Genomic DNA, 18,557 nt, shown 5'->3' with positions numbered 1-18,557 from the left:
GTCAATATATGGCATGACAACATTCAAGAAAATGACATTTGTTGCATTGCATTGACATAAAAAGCGGATTTTGTAATAGACAGACGACGACTTCTTGGGACTTTGGAGAAACTTTATTGGGCCATGGCATTAAAATGACATAAACTGTCACTTGTTTTGAGCAAACACAGAAACACACACACCCGAGTTGCTGCCTTAAATCACAAACAATGAAATCATTAAAAAGTGGAAAGAAAAAAAAACGCAACACGAAATCAAAATAAAATACTTTTAATATGCAGGCGCATTGTTGTTAACATTGCCCCGCAGTTATGCCCCTGCCATAAAATAGTGTGTGCCTTTTGCTCTAAGTACCTACTATTGAGTTTTGCCTTTTTCTCATATTTTTCCTTGTTTTTTCTTTGCATTTTTCTGCAAAAACCTGGCAAAATTAATGAAAAAAGAAAACAAAAAGGCAATAAAACTACAGTATATTTGTTGCGTTAAGAACTCAGTCAGTGCAAAAAATTTTTTGTTCCTTGTTTTTGCTTTTTTGCATTGTCTTTACCTGAGTGATGTTGTGTTTTTTATTATTATTATTTTGTATTTGTAAGATACGTTTTTGTGGGCAAAGTACGCTGCAGCAGCAGTGTAGTAGAAAGAAAAGAAAAAAGGAGATACAACACCACATTCATTCGTGTAAAGTAAATAAGACATTTGTTTTTATGCTTTATTTTATCATGCAACGCACGTCAAAATGTTAAACGCCTCTATTCGTTAAAGATAACTTCATAATATATCACGTTAAGTAGGCGCTAGTTCAAAATTGTTTAGTTTCGCTTTTCAAGTTTGCTGGCTGTAGTAGTTCGTTCGTTCGTTGTGTGTCCACTGCTGCAGTGCAGTTTGTAAAATTTCTTGCTGCCTTGCCTGCTGACATCCATCGTTGGTCACCACTTGCATAAAATTGCAACAGCAACAACAACAGAATAAAAAAACTTTGTGGTCTTGTAAAAGAAATATTGTAGAATTGCAGAAAAAAAGAGGAAATAGCAAAACCTCAACAGCCAAGGGATGTGATAATAAATGAAAGCTATCATTTCGATTACTAAAGACTTAGAGATAAAGTTATTAATGAGCTGACAATAAAACTTAAGTCATAAACAGTAATTGAAGAGTTCTTGATAAAAGCAATGCATGAAATGATAGCTGTTACAGTGGTTCAAAGTGTATAGGTGTCGATAAAAAGTAATGAGAAGATTGAAAAGTAAAATGAAGAAAGTTAACACACGCACAAGGAATATCGTCATGGGAACCATAGTGTTAAAGAATAATAGTTATGAAAAATATATAGGAACCTTGGAATATGTTTTATTGTGGCAACTATTACATCATAGAAAAGAAAACTGAAAACACCAAGAAAAGAAAACTGATTACAACAAAAATTTATTGAGAGAAAAAATGTGTTGTAAATATGTAACAATAAATATGGTTGCAGCAACCATGTATACTTATACGTAGTTACAATACATTTTTACTCTTCAAATAGGATTATTATTTATTTATTGCTTTACCGCCGCACAATGGTGAAGAAAGACGACAATTTTTTCCCTTTTTGAAAAATATGTAATTAGTTTCTGGAAAAAGCTATCTCGGAAGCTATTACAGATATTGGGTTCATTGTTTTTTTTCGTAAAACTGTAACTTCAGTGGACTGAACTTTTAAAATTTTTTTTAAACTTATTGAAATTACATGGGTAACAATGTGTGTTTCCCTTATAATTTTCAATATTAATAATAGTTATTTGAACAAATTATTTTTCTACATTGACCCAATTATTTTTTAATTAAAGAAATTGGATTTTTGGATTTTTTTAATTTTTTGAAAAAAAAAAAAATAATATTTTGGTAACAATAAATTTAAATTTAAACAAACAATAAATTCCTTAAAAAACATTAAAAATCAAAAATTATACTAAATTAAAAAATATAAAAATTAAAAATAATAATAAAATATTTTCTATAAAATAATTTTTTTAAGAAATTAAACGTTAATTAAAGAAATTTGATTTTTTTAACATTTTTTTCAATTCTTTTAACATTAAAAAATGTAATTTTTTAGAAAATATTGTTATAATTTTTGACATATTAATATTTTTTATTTTATAGATTATTTATTGGTTTTGACCTTTTTTATATTGATGCAAAATATTAAACAAAAACTTTTTTAACAGAATTAAATATATTGAAACAAATTTCAATTTATTGAAAAAAAAATAATAAAAAAAATAATTTTTGATATTATTATTTAAAAAAGATATTTAAAATATAAAAATATAATATTATATAAAAAGATTTAAATTGCTTAACAAAATTTAAATGAAGTTTCTTAAAAAATTATTTTTAAAATTTTCCTTAACATTGTAAACAATTTAAATTTTTTTGGAAAAAATTGTTTTATTTTTTAACATTTACTCTGTGCTTTTTATTTGAAGTTTATTTGTTGCCGCTTGACCTGCTTTGATAAATTGGAATATATAAGAGGCAAAAAACGTTCATATATTGATGTAAATTATTAAAAACTCTCAAACATTAAACTTTGACTATTTTTGAAAAAAGGAACATTAAATGTATTGAAAAAAATTTAAATTTATTGAATAAAAAATATTTAAAAAATACTTAATTTTTGAAAAAAATTAAATATTTTATTTCTTTTAATTAAAAAGTACATTTCAATATTTAATTTCTTAAAAATGAAATTAAAAATACATTTTGAGATAGGTTTTGGGATAGGTTACTGTGATAAATTAAGCTCGAAGAGAATCATTAGAAAAAATAAATATTTTTTTTTTTCAAAATATGTATATTTTTTTGTTTGTGGAACCGCTCATGGCCCTATGGGCTAGATTACTGTAATAAATTAAAATTTTTTAAAAAACAATCTTATGGAAAATTTGTATATTTTTGTCTTAAATTTCAAATTTTTTTAAAAATCATCGAGTGTTATTTTGCTTCCAAAGTATGTGAAGCTTCTCACATTTGGCTTAAATAAATATCTATTTTATCTTTGGAAAGAAAAGTGTTAAGGTACTTGTTATTTATTAACAGTTACCTTAACCCTTTAGGGACCAAAACTAAAAATACTGTTTTTTGTCATAGACGCCTTTTTGGCGGAATTTCATTTTAATGTTAATGTGCTTTCAAACTATACGGTGTTCTCGACTAGAAAATCCTTGTCTGCTAATCCAATGCACCACAGTGGCTCTAATAATATCAGGTCATAGAAATATTAAAATATCAGAATCACCAATTTCTCATTTGGCCCCTAAAGCAACGTGAACATCAAACTCTGTCAGCATCATCAGTAGCGAAATGCACTCTGACTGACTTGTGCAACCTCCTGCATTACGAACTCATCTGCTGCTCATCATTTTGTGGGTTAAACGTGTCTGTCTGTCCGTTGGTCGGTCCATTTATGCAAACATTTAGCCATGAACGTGTTACGCCTACATATTGTTGCATTATTAAGTAAAATCATGCAGCCTGGTAAAAGTACACTCCTGCTCCCCCAAAAAAGCAACAAAATAATAACAACACCAACAACAAATATGAACTTGCAATCTGTAACATATGATGTGGATGATGTTCTTGATAATAATCGTCATCATCAGCATCGCCATTTCCATTATTGTTGTAGTAGTAGTATTGGTATTGTAAAAGTAAATTAAAACCCCAACAACAACCATGCGAAATATGCTAATGATCATCAAAAGAGTCATCATTGTTGTCATAATGGTTATACAACAACCAGCAGCATGACATTGAAGCTTTTTTACTTTACTTTTCAATGTTAAAAACATGTTGCCAACAATCAAACTGCTGTCACACCAATATTCGTTCATGTTGTTGCTCCTGATGACGTTGTTACGGACTCTTCTTCACATGGTTTGTGGTTGTTGACAATGGTTGTAAAATGTTTGTTGCATATGGATGGATGTATTTTGGCTGCAATGCAGTTTTTTTGGTTCTTTGATTCGCATTCTGTTGCGGACCATTACTTTGTCATTAACTACAGATTAAAATGATGAAAGAGTGAGGGAGTAATACAGCTAGGGTTCGGAAGTGTTTTATAATGTGTTTTACGTGGTAGGGAATTGGAGTAGCGGTAATATACAAATGGTTTGTATAATGGCCATAATGTTATTTGTTGGTGAATTTATTTTTTTACTACAGTAAGGGTGTGATATTTGCAATTGGTCAGAGAACATTTTAACAGTAAATAATTATAATTTGGGTTTCTTTTTGTATCGCTTCGGTTTAAAATCGGCGAATTAAAAAAATCAAAATTAAAACGGCGTGTTTTATAGGATTCTACATTTGATTATTATAACTTATTGAAATTATGCGGTTAAAAATGTGTATGGTTTCCCTCAAATTTTCTATATTAATTATAGTTTTCTTTTCTAAATAAATGAACATTTTTAAAATAGCTGATTTTTTATATAAAAATTATCTATATAACAAAAACCCAGGAATTTGTTGATCCTTTTTTAATTAAAAAAAATAAATTTTTCAATTTTTTTTATAAATGTAATTTTTCGAAAACACTACAATTTTGAAAAAAAAATTATTTTTTGAAAAAAAAAATTGTTTCTAATTTTGTTAACACTTTTAATATTTTTTATTCTTGTAAAATGTTTGTTTTCCTTTAAGATTTTCTATATTAATTATAGTTTTTTAGCAACAGAACTTTTTTTACATATCTGAGTTTTTATATAAATATTACCTATACAATAAAAAACTAGATTCTTTGGATTTTCCTAATTTTTTGAAATTAAAATTAAAAAAAATATTTGTCAATTATAACTTTAAAATATACCTATGTTCTGTTCCAGAATCTGCAAGAATCTACTATGTTTTGTCAAATTTATAAGGGGAACAAGTTTTCAATATTTAAAAAAAAATCGACTCTTGCAGGTTTTGGAACAGAGCAATAATAAAAAATCAATTAAAGATATGATCTTTTCACTATCCTCTAGTCTCTTTCCGGATTTTTTTCCCGATTTTTTCCCTACAATGCGATATCAAATAAAAAATTTACCAAATTTTTCGAATTTTTTCCCTACAATGAAATTTCAAATAAAAAATTTAGCAATTTTCCCGGATTCAAATTTTTCAAAGTATTTTCCTTTCAATGCGTTTTAAAATAATATTTTTCCAGAAATTTATATTTGTAAATATTTTTCACTGGCTTTGTTTTATTATGAAGGATAAAAATTCATCTTAATTTTATTCATTTATTATTTAATTATGGGAATGTTGTTGCAAATATCCAACCTTTACTGTAGTCCGTTATGAAGAGTTATATATTTTTTCGAATCAACCAAAAACCCGTTAATGAGGTGTTTAATGTGTATTTAAGTGAATATTTTGTACGCACAATTTACTTGTGTGTAAATGATATTGTAAAAATTTAATAGAATATGGTTTGATATTGTTATGATGATGGTGTACGTTGGACCTTATATAATTATTTTATTTTTTAATTTACTGAGCAGGCATGAAAAGAGTTAATTTTATTTAAAATAACAAATTTGCCAATATTTTATTATTTTTAAGTTTGAGGTTATAGTGGCCATGGTCACATCTGTTACACGCACGGACTCACACACCCACACTAGGGCACACATGGTCCCTTGTTAATTTGAGTGACAAATTTAACCCACCCCTTTGCCAATCCCATTACACTCGTTTCTTATGGTCCCCTGCAGACGACCATTCGTATTACTAGTTAGTATTGTTGTAGTCACTCATTGAACATGCTTTGCTTTCTTTCAACCATAACCACGCCATCATCCCCTAAATTTAAACCTCATTGTTGTTGTTTATGAGTGTTAATTTTTTTCTTCTCGTCTCTTTTTGTTATAATGGCCGGCGGCCAATGATGCATTATGGCTGCACCTGTCGGCCATAGTTGTTCGTCCAACAAACAACCCATTATTATTATTTATCCATCATTTGATTGGATCATGAGTTATGATGGCTGATCTCAAGCAGAGATTTCAATGGAGAGATGGGGGCATTTTATACAATAAAATAACATTACAAAATGCCGACGGCTCTTTCATAGATTTATAAATTTTTATCATTCCAATTTGTGTGGCATGCAATAAATTTTCCCAAACTTTGACAAATGAAAATATTGCTTGTTAATTGATCAATGTATTTGCATAGCAGTTGTAATAGCAGTACTATGGATTATAAAGTCTAGAGTAAACAAGGCAATCATTTCCCAGCAAAAGGATAACATTTGCTCAAGGGGTTACAGCAACAACAACAACAACATCCTCCCCACATACGTTAACAAATCTATGTGTGTTTTTGTGCACATAAATAAATGTTTATTTAAAACCCCATTGCTAAAATTTAATTACAATTTACTTAACATACATATGGTTTCGGATTTCCAATACGCAACACACACACACTCACACCAACCCAAATAAATAAATATGTATGTAGCACACATGCATATCTTTTGCAAAAGAGTGTTGGCTTCAAGATAATATAGAGTATAGTGTAAGAATGTTTATTTAATATTTATATTTACGTACTAAAACTTGGGTTTAGTGTACAATTGCACTTTTGCCTTTTACCACAATCACAATACAACAAGTATGTGTGTACAATTTTGTGTGTCTGTATGTATGCAGCTCCCAAAGTCTTGCCCCTCTCATCGTATATCCCAATCATGTCCATTTGTAATACTATAGCTATGTTGTTGCAATATATCTCTAAAAACATACAAATATATAAATTTCTCACACTAAATAGGCAAACATTAGAGTGTGACAGAGAGGAGGTATGATAATTATGGGGTACGGCAAAATAATACGATCTACAAACTGAAGCTGAGAAAACAATGACACTTTCTAAATTTATGCTATAAATGTCATCCAAATGTTTTAACTCTGCATTCAAAACCTTTTTTTTTTCAAATCAGTAAATATTTTCGGCGTTTCTGGCTTGAGCGAACGACAACTCTCTATATTTTTTTCATACTTTCAGCTGATACAGGGGAATTCAAGGTCAAATTTCAACTTAGGGTTCAATTTTTAGTGTGTTTTTTTATATCTTCCTATTTATTAAAAAAAAATTCAAACCCCGCAAACTATAAAAATAAAACAATTTAAAAATTATTTAATTTTTTTTTTTAATTTTTTGGTATTTTTATTTTATTTTTTTAAACATTAAAAAATAGTCTTTGGGTTTTCGTGTATAGATCACGTTTATATAAAAATTCACATACATATATACATATGTATTTAATTAAAACCCAATAAATAAACTATAAAAATGAAATATATTAAAAAGTTATTTATTTTGTTTTATTTATTTATTTTTGAAAAATTTAGTTTTTTTTTAATATTAAAAAATTATCTTTTCGTATAAAAACTCATATATTAAAAAAAATGGTAATTTGTGTAAAAATCTATAATTAACACTGGTAATGGCCGTTCGGACTCGGCGATAAACGATAAGCCCCATTCATGGAGTTAATATGAATCGGGGTGTACTCATTGATATAAGAGAAATCTGCTTGTCCCTTCTGAGATGTTTGTGGACAATTATTTTGGCCAGGTTCAAAAATGAGCAATATCGGCTCTCTCCTTCACTCCTGTAAAATTGTTCCCTAAAATGTTTACCACGATAAATTGTGCTATATTTCTATAGATCTGGTTCGAATATGGACTATATAGACCCACACCACACCCTTCCAAACTTTAAATTTTTTCGCAAAGTTTAAGAACATCTCTTGGATAGCTTTAAAGATTTTCGTTGGAGGTTTTCCCCGCTGTCCCTATTATTACGCATAATTTTAAAGAGGGCAACGCAATATATCCTGTAGTATTGGCCTATAAACTTCAGAAAAAAGCTCTGCCGGCACCAACTGGTTCGAATATGGACTATATCGGCCCAAACCATGGGGTACCACACTTCCAAAATTTAATTTTTATGACGGCATACTTTTTTTAAGAGGGCAGTATTGCCTTGCCCTCTTAAAAAAAGTATGCCGGCCAAAAAAATCCAGAAAAAAGCCGATTTTGCCGAAAGTTTTCACATCGTTAATTTTTTTTCAAACGTACATCAAGTTCTACGGGGGTCTACAGCGGATAACATCAGAAAATTGAAATATTTTTGTTGAAATGCAGTTTGAGAGCTGTTCATGGATCGTTTTAATGAAGGTATTCCTTGTGGTCTCGATTATCTTAATCTATATCTTAAATATCTTATGCATTATGCCGACTTAATTAATTTTTCAGAGCTTTAAAGATTTCCTAACTTTCTTTGGAGACGTTCTTAGGAATTTTTAATACGGTTCTCACAAACAATGTATGGATTTTATTATTTTTAAATGATTGATTCTCCAGAAAGTGTAATTTTTTTCCTACAATCGTTTACCAAACTGATTTCTCTTCCTGACACATAACTAAATACTTATACATCCAGGCGGAAGGCAGCCAGCAGCAGTAACATTTAGTGTGGCCCCCTATAACAGTACCAACCGACTGACTGACTGACAGACAGACAAAAAGCCAACAACAACAGCAAACCTAACCATTGCCAATACTGCAATGCACTTACTACCAGTACCACTACTACAATGACTATTCGATTCATGCACTACTCTTCTGGTATTCTGGCCCAATGTGGTAAATGCTAAGTTCGTCCGTCCGACCATCCATCTGTCTGTATGTTTGCATTGTGTTTGTGTGTAGACTCGTATTTTATGTCGAATGCTTGAAATTTATTGTTATTGAAATACAATTGCAAAATTAACTGTCAATGTGTAGAGTTTTCTATGTATTTATGTACATTTGAAGTTGTTACCTCCGACCAATATACCGACCGACCCAACCAGCAGCAATAGCAAGGAGATGCCTCAGAGTTTAAATGTTGGATGTTGTTTATACACAAATATTGTATTTGTAATACACATGAATGTGCAATGTCCAATGTTTAAAGGTGAATGTGTGTGTGTGCATGTGTCATTTTTACGTTATCTAGATAATACCGTTAAGGTCAAAAAGTAAACAATGGGATATATGTAACTGCACTGCAAATATTCCAAACGAAATTTTCGGTACACATTTTATGCGTTGTCTGGTTGCCGGTTGCAGAGTGAAGAAAAGAAAGAAAGGTGTGAAGGGATTATTTTTCGGGGGGACTATATAACAAACAGAAGTGGACATAACGGAATGTGATATTTTTAAAAATAAACTTCAAATTTAGGACAAAAGGTCTATGTGGAAAATTTTGAAGGCATTATTTTTTGATATTTACCAACAGTTTTCAAAGACAGGCTTTGATAAAACACAGAAAAATACCTAATTATACATTTTGAAAATATTTTAACTTATATTTTCACAATTAAATACCTTCAAAAATATATTTAAATATGCATACACACATGAAACTTTTTCCATCCATCACTTAAATTCCCTATAGGATTAAAAGATCTTTTAAAATATTAATCCCTTGAACTCCTTTGAGATTTATATTTGAATTTATGTATTCCCTCCCCCACAACTTTTCTTAACTTTCCCTTTCCATGTTGCCATTATTTTTATTGTTTCTTATCTTCCCATAAACCGGCGCGCCACCATTTTGATTCTTAAGTCTTTTTATATGAAATGCAAATTTAACAAAATTTATGTAAATTTCAACAAGAACAATAAATCAAAAAGGAAAAGTGCAACATATGTTCGCTTTAAAAATTGCTTAGCTAAACAAACAAATCGACATGTACTATGAACTACAACATCAATCCACCAAGATGATTTATACACATAGAAAATATTTAAATCATCTCGTTGTTATACACAAAAGGAACTTGGGATTGAGAGAAACTTTTTAGGGTGTATAACACTTGAAGGTGCTTAAGATGCAAATTGTTGAGTAGAAGAAAAAACATAACCCACACCCAATATATGCCAACACCTACGCACATATACACATACATATACTATAATGCTAATCTAATAACGTTTAAAATGTCAGAGGATTTATTTGCATTAAACGCTATACACACACAAACTCGATGAGACGAACAGGAGGAGAAAAATCTTTGTAAACAACAACAACGAACAAAGCACCACTCCACAGCGAATGATGAAGTACTATCCAGAATCTTTTGGTGCATCACCAACGGCGGTTAGTAGGAAATAAAAAAACTCCCCAACGTAAATGTGCGTCAGGTGTGCACATTTTATAAAGTTTTAAATAATATGCTTTATTGGCGCAGTTTTTCCTCCATCTCCTGGTTTTCTCTTTATTTTTTGCTGTCACAGACCATCATCTTTCAAGAAACTTTTTCACAAATCTCCTTGTTTCCTACACCTTGCATTCGTTTTCTTCTTCGTTGAAATATATGTACCAATGTGTTGGTAAGGGAATTTACCTGGTCTTCTAAATATAACATGTAAAATTTACATAAATTTCATGTTAAAACAAAATGTTAACAAACATTATGTGTTATGTTTTCTTAAAGTTTTTTTAAAGAAAATTTTTAAAATAAATCTTTTCAAAATAGATAAATTAAGAGAAAAATATAAAAAAATAAAAATTCAATTCTAAAAATATTTATTTTTTCTTATTTGCTAATTAAAATTCTTTAATAATTATAAAGATTAATAATAATTAATATAATAATTATGAATAATAATATTATCAATATTTTTTGTTTGTTTTTTAAATAATTTAAAAAATAAGAATTAAAAACAAATTACAATTAAAATTTTTACGACTTAATCTACCACTAGGGAAATTAACAAAAATATTTTCGCTGAATCACAAAAAAATATTGCAAAATTCAGAAAAAATTAAGAGCTGCAATAATGCAATTATAATTAATTTTATTGCTGTATTAAAAAATTATTATTTTCTATTAATTAAATATCAAATTTTTCACTACAAGTCATTTCTCAAGTGCACAAAAAGTATAATTCTAAAATTAAGACAAAAAATTTTTAGGTCTTAAAAATTACAGAAATGAAACTAGAATTAATTATATTCTTGCATTTAAACATTTTTAATTATTTATAAATATGTGTATAAAATGTCCATAATGGTGGAGGCGTATAAGTAATGAAAATTGTTAATTATTTAGAAAATTTTGCCTGCTAGGGTGAAGATCGTTTTAATATTAATTTTAATTAAAATTAAATTATAAAGTATTGTTTTACAGTTTATAATTTTTCAATTAAAAAGTAAAAACAAAAAATATTTATAATATTATTATAATAATAAATAACATATGTATATTTATTTATAATTAAATAATAAAAAAATAAAAATTAAGAATTACAAAAAATTTTAATTTTCGGCTTCATATATAATTTTTTATTACTTATCAATGTTTGAAAAATTAGATTGGAATTATAAAAAATATTATAATTAAAAATTTCAGAACATAAACCCTCTGCACAATATGTAAATTTTACATTTAATTATACAAACAGGAAATAAATTAATAAAAAATAATATTTAAAAAATAAAATATTTATAATAATCTTTATACATTTTCAAATAATATTATAAAAATAATTGTAAAAAATATAAAATTTAATAATATTTTTATTCCAAAAATTGTGGGAAATATTTGAAAATAAATTGTTTCCGAAGTGCACAAAAATATAATTGCAAAATTACAAAAACACAATTTTTAATTAAATTTTTCAGGGATTAAGAATTATAATATTAAAATTGTAAATAGTTTTCTTCTTGCATTAAAAAAAAACTTAATTATTAAATGTTAAATTACCATAATGCCGGAGAAGTATAAGTCCTAAAATATTTAATTATATTTTTTGTAATACTTAATTATTCCATTGCTATTAAAAATAAAATATTTATTACATTTTATTAACAAAATATTAATAAATTGAATATTAAATTAATAAAGATTTTTTTCAATAATAATTAATTTATTTAATTTATTAATGTATTTATTTATTTATTTACTAATTTATTTATATTTTATTATTTAAATCTTGAAGTTTTTTAATTTTTTTTTTGTAATTCTTAATTTTTCGTGTATTATTTTTAAATAATTATTTTAATAACTTTAATAATGACTATTACTTATTTAAAACAACGTTATAAATATTTTTATTTTTTAAAAAATTATTGAATAATTATGAATTATAAAAATAATATAATTACATTTTTTTGGACTTAGCCATAAGAGAAAATTTATATTTTATTATATGAATAACAAACTAATATACTAAAAAATAAAATAATTATTAAATTATTAATACATTTTTAATTAAAATAATAAAAAAAAGTTGTTCCAAAAAATGTAAAAAATAATTTCAAAATTCAAAATATTTTTTAAAATGGTCGAATTGAAAAGTTATCAATGGAAATAAATCATTAGAAAATTAAGAAAAACATAAATTATCTTTTAGGGCTTAATTCCTACCCTCATTTGCATTTTCCAAATAGAGAGAGAGAGAGAAAAAGAGAGAAGATGATTAAATTAATCAATTAATTAAATCATATTTTTTATAATTCTTAATTGTATTTTTCAAGTCTCCACCATAAGGAACATTTTATATTTTATATTTAAAATATAATTTTATTTATTGAATATTTTTTGTTAAATTAGTAATAAAATTATAATAAGTACAAGTTTTAAATACATTTCATTTATAACAATCTTTTTATATTTTTATCTAAGGAATTGTTAACTATTGCGAAAAAGTATTTGGCTATGAAGATCTTAGAAATACATCTAATACCTCAACATTGTCGAATGTTGCTTTAAAAATATTGTTAAAAAACTTAAAAATGTTGAATAAATATTTTCACATTTTTCTTGGCAACAAAATAAATAAAAATAAGTTTATTTTAAAACAAATTATTTGGCACATAATTTTTGTGTGCCTTCGTTTCTGATAATTTTATTTTAAAATGTTCTCCATTTGGATGCACATAAATCTTTATTGTGCAGCCATAAGTCGCACAATTTAAACATAGGCCTATCAACAAAAAATATATATGCAAAATACATGCATATAAATGTGTATATCTGCATTTTTCTGGCAGTATGTTGGGCTTATAAATACACTTGCACGGCAACACAAAAACTGAGCGGCTAGAAAATGGCAAATAAAGCAGATTCATGTGAATGCATGCAGTCTCATATATTAAGGCTCACACTATTTGTCATGAAGCGTTTTTTTTTTTTTGTTTGCAACAAATTTTTTTCCGGCCTGCTGCAAAATGATGCAGTGGCATAAGAACATTTTTTCCGAGTTTGTTTTTTTTTAATTTTTGGTTTTTTTCTGTTTTTCCTTCATTTGTAAAGGAAGATTGGTAAAAAAACCATGGTGAATTTTATTTTTTTTAATACAGGATATATAACGAATTGAGCTTGGCATGTCATCCATATTGTTGCCGTGTGATATTTTATAATGAAAATCCCTTTGCTTTTGTTGTTATTGTTTTCTGTACTGCAGTGCAGTGGCTCCAAACTCCAATATATCTTCTCTTTTTGTGTGCATACGTCTCTGAATAATACCGACGAACGAACTCATCCATTTTGTTTTATCAGCGTGAAAGGCATGCTGTGAAAATGCACAATTTTCACATTTTAACTAAATTTATTATCGGCTGAATGGTAAGCGGCGGGTATACGCAAGCTTTTAGTTTTTATGTGTATGCGTGCGTGTGTGTGCATGTGTGTAAATAAATCCGCCAATGAAAGGCCAATAAATAAATTAAAGTAATACCCAGGCTCTATGCAAAAACAACAACAATAGCAAATAAACCTGTACAACAAAAACGAAATTAAATACAACAACAATGAGTTTAAAGTGCAAAAGTTCCCAAAAAGCAAAAAAGAACAGTAGCAGGAGTAGTGTAACATATTGGGTTTTATTTCACACCACATGTGAAAAGGGGTTGCATACCATTAAAATAAACCCCTGGCAGGCCTGCCTGATACCCTTTTCCCAAAAAAAAATAAATAAATAAAATAACAAACAAAATCGAATACTAATTTCATTGGCTTTTTTCTCTCCATGCTCCATGAATTGAAATTTATTATAAACTAAAAGCAATTTATGTTTATCGACAGCATAATGAATCTCCACAGCCAGCATCTGCTATATCACAATGACTTTTGATGTCCAGGATACAATGTATGGACCCTTGCTAAATGCTGATGATGGTGTTTGGTGCTAAAAGTGGCAAGAAAGGATAACAACAAACATTAAACAAATAAAATAAATGTATTTATTCATTTTATTTTATTATAACGATCCGATTCACATTCACTAGGGTTTTAGCATCTCAACTAAGGATGGTCATGGCAAAGCCTTTGGTAAAAACAAACAACAATAATAAGGATAACAATATACAACATGTATGTATGTTTATCCTGTTTTCCAGGCTATCATATACCACACATTCCGTCCATTCGTCATTTGGTGTTGAGTGGTGGAGCTTTTTCGTTAGTTGTTTTAAAGGTAGAATTTATGTACAACCAAGCAAACAAATTTGGAAGGGAAATTTTAAAAGGAGGAAGATAAGGTTTGAAATTTAGTTTCCTGTCCTTTTGTCTCAATAATAAAGAATACAATTTTACAAATTTTTTTAATTTTTAATTTCTGTTTTCAAAAAAATGGATTTTCGCTGTATATGAATTTTTTTGAAATTTTCAATATCGCAAATAGAGTGCCATTGATTTATTTATTAAACATATTATACCTGTCCCTTAGATATTACCCCATATTATTAGCATTCTTAGTTTTTCTTTTATTTTGTTACGCTTCAATAGTGTTTGCATGGTTTAACTATATGCCATTTTTTTCTTCCTTTTTATCTTGTTCCAATACAAGTGTGTTTCCATTGTGTAAATATGTTTACATTTACGAGCCGCAGAATCACTTAAGTGTGTAATTGTATATTTATCTGTTTTCATTTGACAAAATATCAACAATAACAATCACTCTTAATGTCACGTATTTTATACAATTGTTCTGTTAAAATGTATTTGAGTGTGAGCATGCGAAAACAACATATGTTTTTGTTTCAGAATTTATGTTTGTGACTCAAATGAATGTACATACAAATGTTGTATACATATCTACATACAATATATAAATGTGGGGATGTTTGTTTATTGCCAAGTGCAAGTTAAGTCCAACCCTCTCTTTTGAAAAAAAAAATATTTTTTTGCTATTCAACCTCCATCAACCATTTGTGAAATTGCATTGATACTTTTGTTTTGCAAAATGATAACAGAAGTAAGCTTGTAAACCAATAAACGAAACAAGAAACAAAAAATTTTGAAAAAAAATTGCATATTATCTGATAATAAAATTTATTTATATAAATTTTACGTTCTTTACTAAAAATATCTTTATGTGTGTTTTATTTTACTTAAAAGTAAACAAATTTTTGAAAATTTGTAAAATATTTTTGCGTATTTTTTTTTTCGTTGTGTTATTTTCATTTTACAAAGTGGAAAATTTCTTAAAAATATTTACAATATCTTAATGTGTTTTTTATGATTCGCTTGACAAAACTACCGATATATATTTTTTCAAAATTGTTTAATCCATCAAATTTTTTAATTGGTTTTCATTTTTTCTTTGCAATTTTACTAACAGAATTTTTTATATAATTTTTAATTTGCATGCTTTCAATTTTATTTTTTATTCAATATCTCAAAAAGACATTTTTAATTAAAATTAATTAATACTTTTTGTGCCAATAATTCAGAATTAAAATTATGAACTGAAACTCCACATTAATTTAAAAATAAATTATTTGACATGTAATTAAAAAACTTTTTGAGATTTGATAAAGTTTTTACTTCCTGCAATTATTATAATTTATTTTTTATTTATATATTTTTGAAATGACTTAGCCTTAATTATAATATTTATCCAAAAAAAAAACATTACACCACTTAATGGAATTACTCTAGCTATGTGATATTCCAATATTTAAAGCAAAATAAATAAAGTGTTGCCGACAAATTTAAATATAACTACAACCAATATCACAGATCATTTCACGTCTTGCAGGAGTACGTAGACAAAGACCTCTTTTTATTCTTTCACTTAAAATATTTTTATCAAAAAATCTGAAACAGTGGGATTTTAAAGACTTCGCTATCGATTATATATATAATATATACAAATAAAGTATAATGAGAATAATTTATATAAAAACAAATACCAAGTTTTTTTATTTTAATAACAAGGGCTTACCTTATACGGTAACAATTTCAAAGAATACCTATATTTAAATATTCATGTTCAAAGTTTCATTTCGAATAACAAATTTTTTAGAACTTGTATATCCAATTGAAACATTTGAATAATTTTTATTCTCTTCACTATAGCAGTTTTTTGTTTAGATTCAAAATTAGATCAATTAAGCGATTCTCTTAAGAGAGCTACAGAACCATATAAATTCCAAAAACCAATAAAAGTTTTAGAAAATTATTCAATTTATCGGCAATTATTTAATTTATTTGCAACTATTTTCTAACTGAACTAGTTCACTTAAACTATTCACCCAAAAAAGCGACAGAACTAGTCAGTGAAAGCGATCAGAAATCGAATATTAAATATATATCGAATATTAAATAAAATCATTGTTTTCTTAATTTTTTTGACTTTATTTAAGTAGCTCTACAACCGGTTAAGTTAGGCGATTTTCATAAAAGAGCTAATAAACAAGTTCAGCTCAACACACCAACAAAAGTGTTCGTATTCAATTTATCATTAATTACTAAACATATCTGCAAATATTTTCTAACTGAAGTAGTTCCATTGAACGATACGCCCAAACGAGCGACAGAACTTGGTAACTCAAATTGTTCTGAAATTACAGATTAAATATGGACCAGCAGAACAAACGGACAATATTCTGAAAGATAAACGGATAAGCTGTTTTAAAATACCGGGAATAAACTAAAAGTACAAACTAGTTCATTGAAAAGAATTTAACGCTCTACAAAATGAATTTGAATTCACAAGAAGAATTATAAAAGACCATAACTTTTGTTGAGTAGTTGTGAGTTCAAACTAAAATTATTTGAGTTGATCTGAATGAACGTTGCAGCCAAAAGACCATTGAGACTGATAAAAAAGGATAGATTTACAATAAACAAGCAGAGCAAATGAAAAATATTCTGAAAGTTGAACGACTGAGCCAATCTGAAACTAGAAATGAACGCTCTACAAATCAACAAGGTTCTTTAAATAATTTTCCTGCTTATTTTTAAAGAACCAAATTAAGTATTTGAAATTTTTCTTGTTAAGAGATGCAGATTGGACGGACCAATATCTGTCTCTGTAAAAAACACATTTGAGAAATCAAAGTTCGATGAATCTTCGGCTTTCTTTTTTCACTTGCAAAATAAACTTCGATCAATTAGCTCAACTCCAACGGGATAAATGTAGTGTTGTTGAAAAATTTTACAACTTTTGAGAGGGTATGCCGACGGCATTCTGAATGTTTACGTAATGTTTCAAACAACGACAATTTATTTCGAAAACATATTTTGTCCCGAATTTCATAATCTGTTCGAAATTGAGTTTAAGTATCTAATCATGGACAAAGCCTATGGCCTTTAAGTTTCCAGTAAAATCGTAAGTTCTAGTTCACTTTAAAGTTACCTAATTTTAATTCATAGAACTATTGAGCTATATCGACTGATCTAGTTCCTACACTCTTTTCAATGAATCGTTCAATTGAACTAGTTCGTTCATGAACTAAATCTCTCCAGTTTCTAGCATAACGCATGGAGAAGATTCTAAATTGGTTTTCTACGTATTTTTTACCTCCTTGAGACGAAATTCCTTTAGTTTTCCATTAAAAGGCGTTATCTGCGAAAAGTTCATGTCAAGTCGAAAAGATTTAGGGCAGAAAGTGGCCTTGACTTTGTTTTATATTTTTAGTTCTGGTAACAGAATGAACGAAATCCCATCAAAAGAATGTTCCACTATTTTGTTTTAAATTTTTGAGTTTTTAATTTTTTTATACAAAATTAGTTTTTCGTTCCGAATAATTGTCGTACTTTTCATTTCTAGCAGAATTGTTTCATTTATTTTTTTAAAGTGTTAGTTTTAATTTGATGGTTTTAAAATTTTTGCTTAGTACTTAATTTTTGTGTTTAGTTTTCTGTTTTGCATAAAGTTAGTTTCCGTTTTGTCAGCGTTTCACTTGAAACATGTAGTAGGGTTTTATGATTTTTGATCAATACAAAAAAGTCACCTCATGGCCTGAATTTTAATTACAGGCAAACATGGACAAACTGATGGAAATATGAATGGACTGAATGAAAAACGGAACTCCATAATTGATCCTAGTAAGTATGATTTCCATGTCCTATTTCGATAAGTTCGCAGACAGTTTCAGTTAGATTGTTAGGGAAAGAATGTAATAGGAAAATAACTTCAGGCAATTTTTCCTATTAAATGGTGTAATGTTTTTATAATTTACTAATAGCATCCTTATTTACAAAATTATACATCTTTTTCCACAATTTTAAC

The 18,557-nt window shown here is 27.5% G+C and overlaps 1 protein-coding gene across 3 annotated transcripts in view; it reads left to right on the top strand.

The window, feature by feature from the left end:
- Nucleotides 1–18,557, top strand: part of Ubx (Ultrabithorax) — a 95,944-nt gene that overhangs the window by 57,248 nt on the left and 20,139 nt on the right. The gene's annotated exons all lie outside the window — the stretch shown is intronic.

Source organism: Musca autumnalis, unplaced genomic scaffold, assembly GCF_047663935.1.
Source record: "Musca autumnalis isolate F117 unplaced genomic scaffold, ASM4766393v1 scaffold_1, whole genome shotgun sequence".
In the NCBI taxonomy this organism is placed as follows: domain Eukaryota; kingdom Metazoa; phylum Arthropoda; class Insecta; order Diptera; family Muscidae; genus Musca; species Musca autumnalis.
This window is presented reverse-complemented; position numbering and strand designations above follow the sequence as displayed.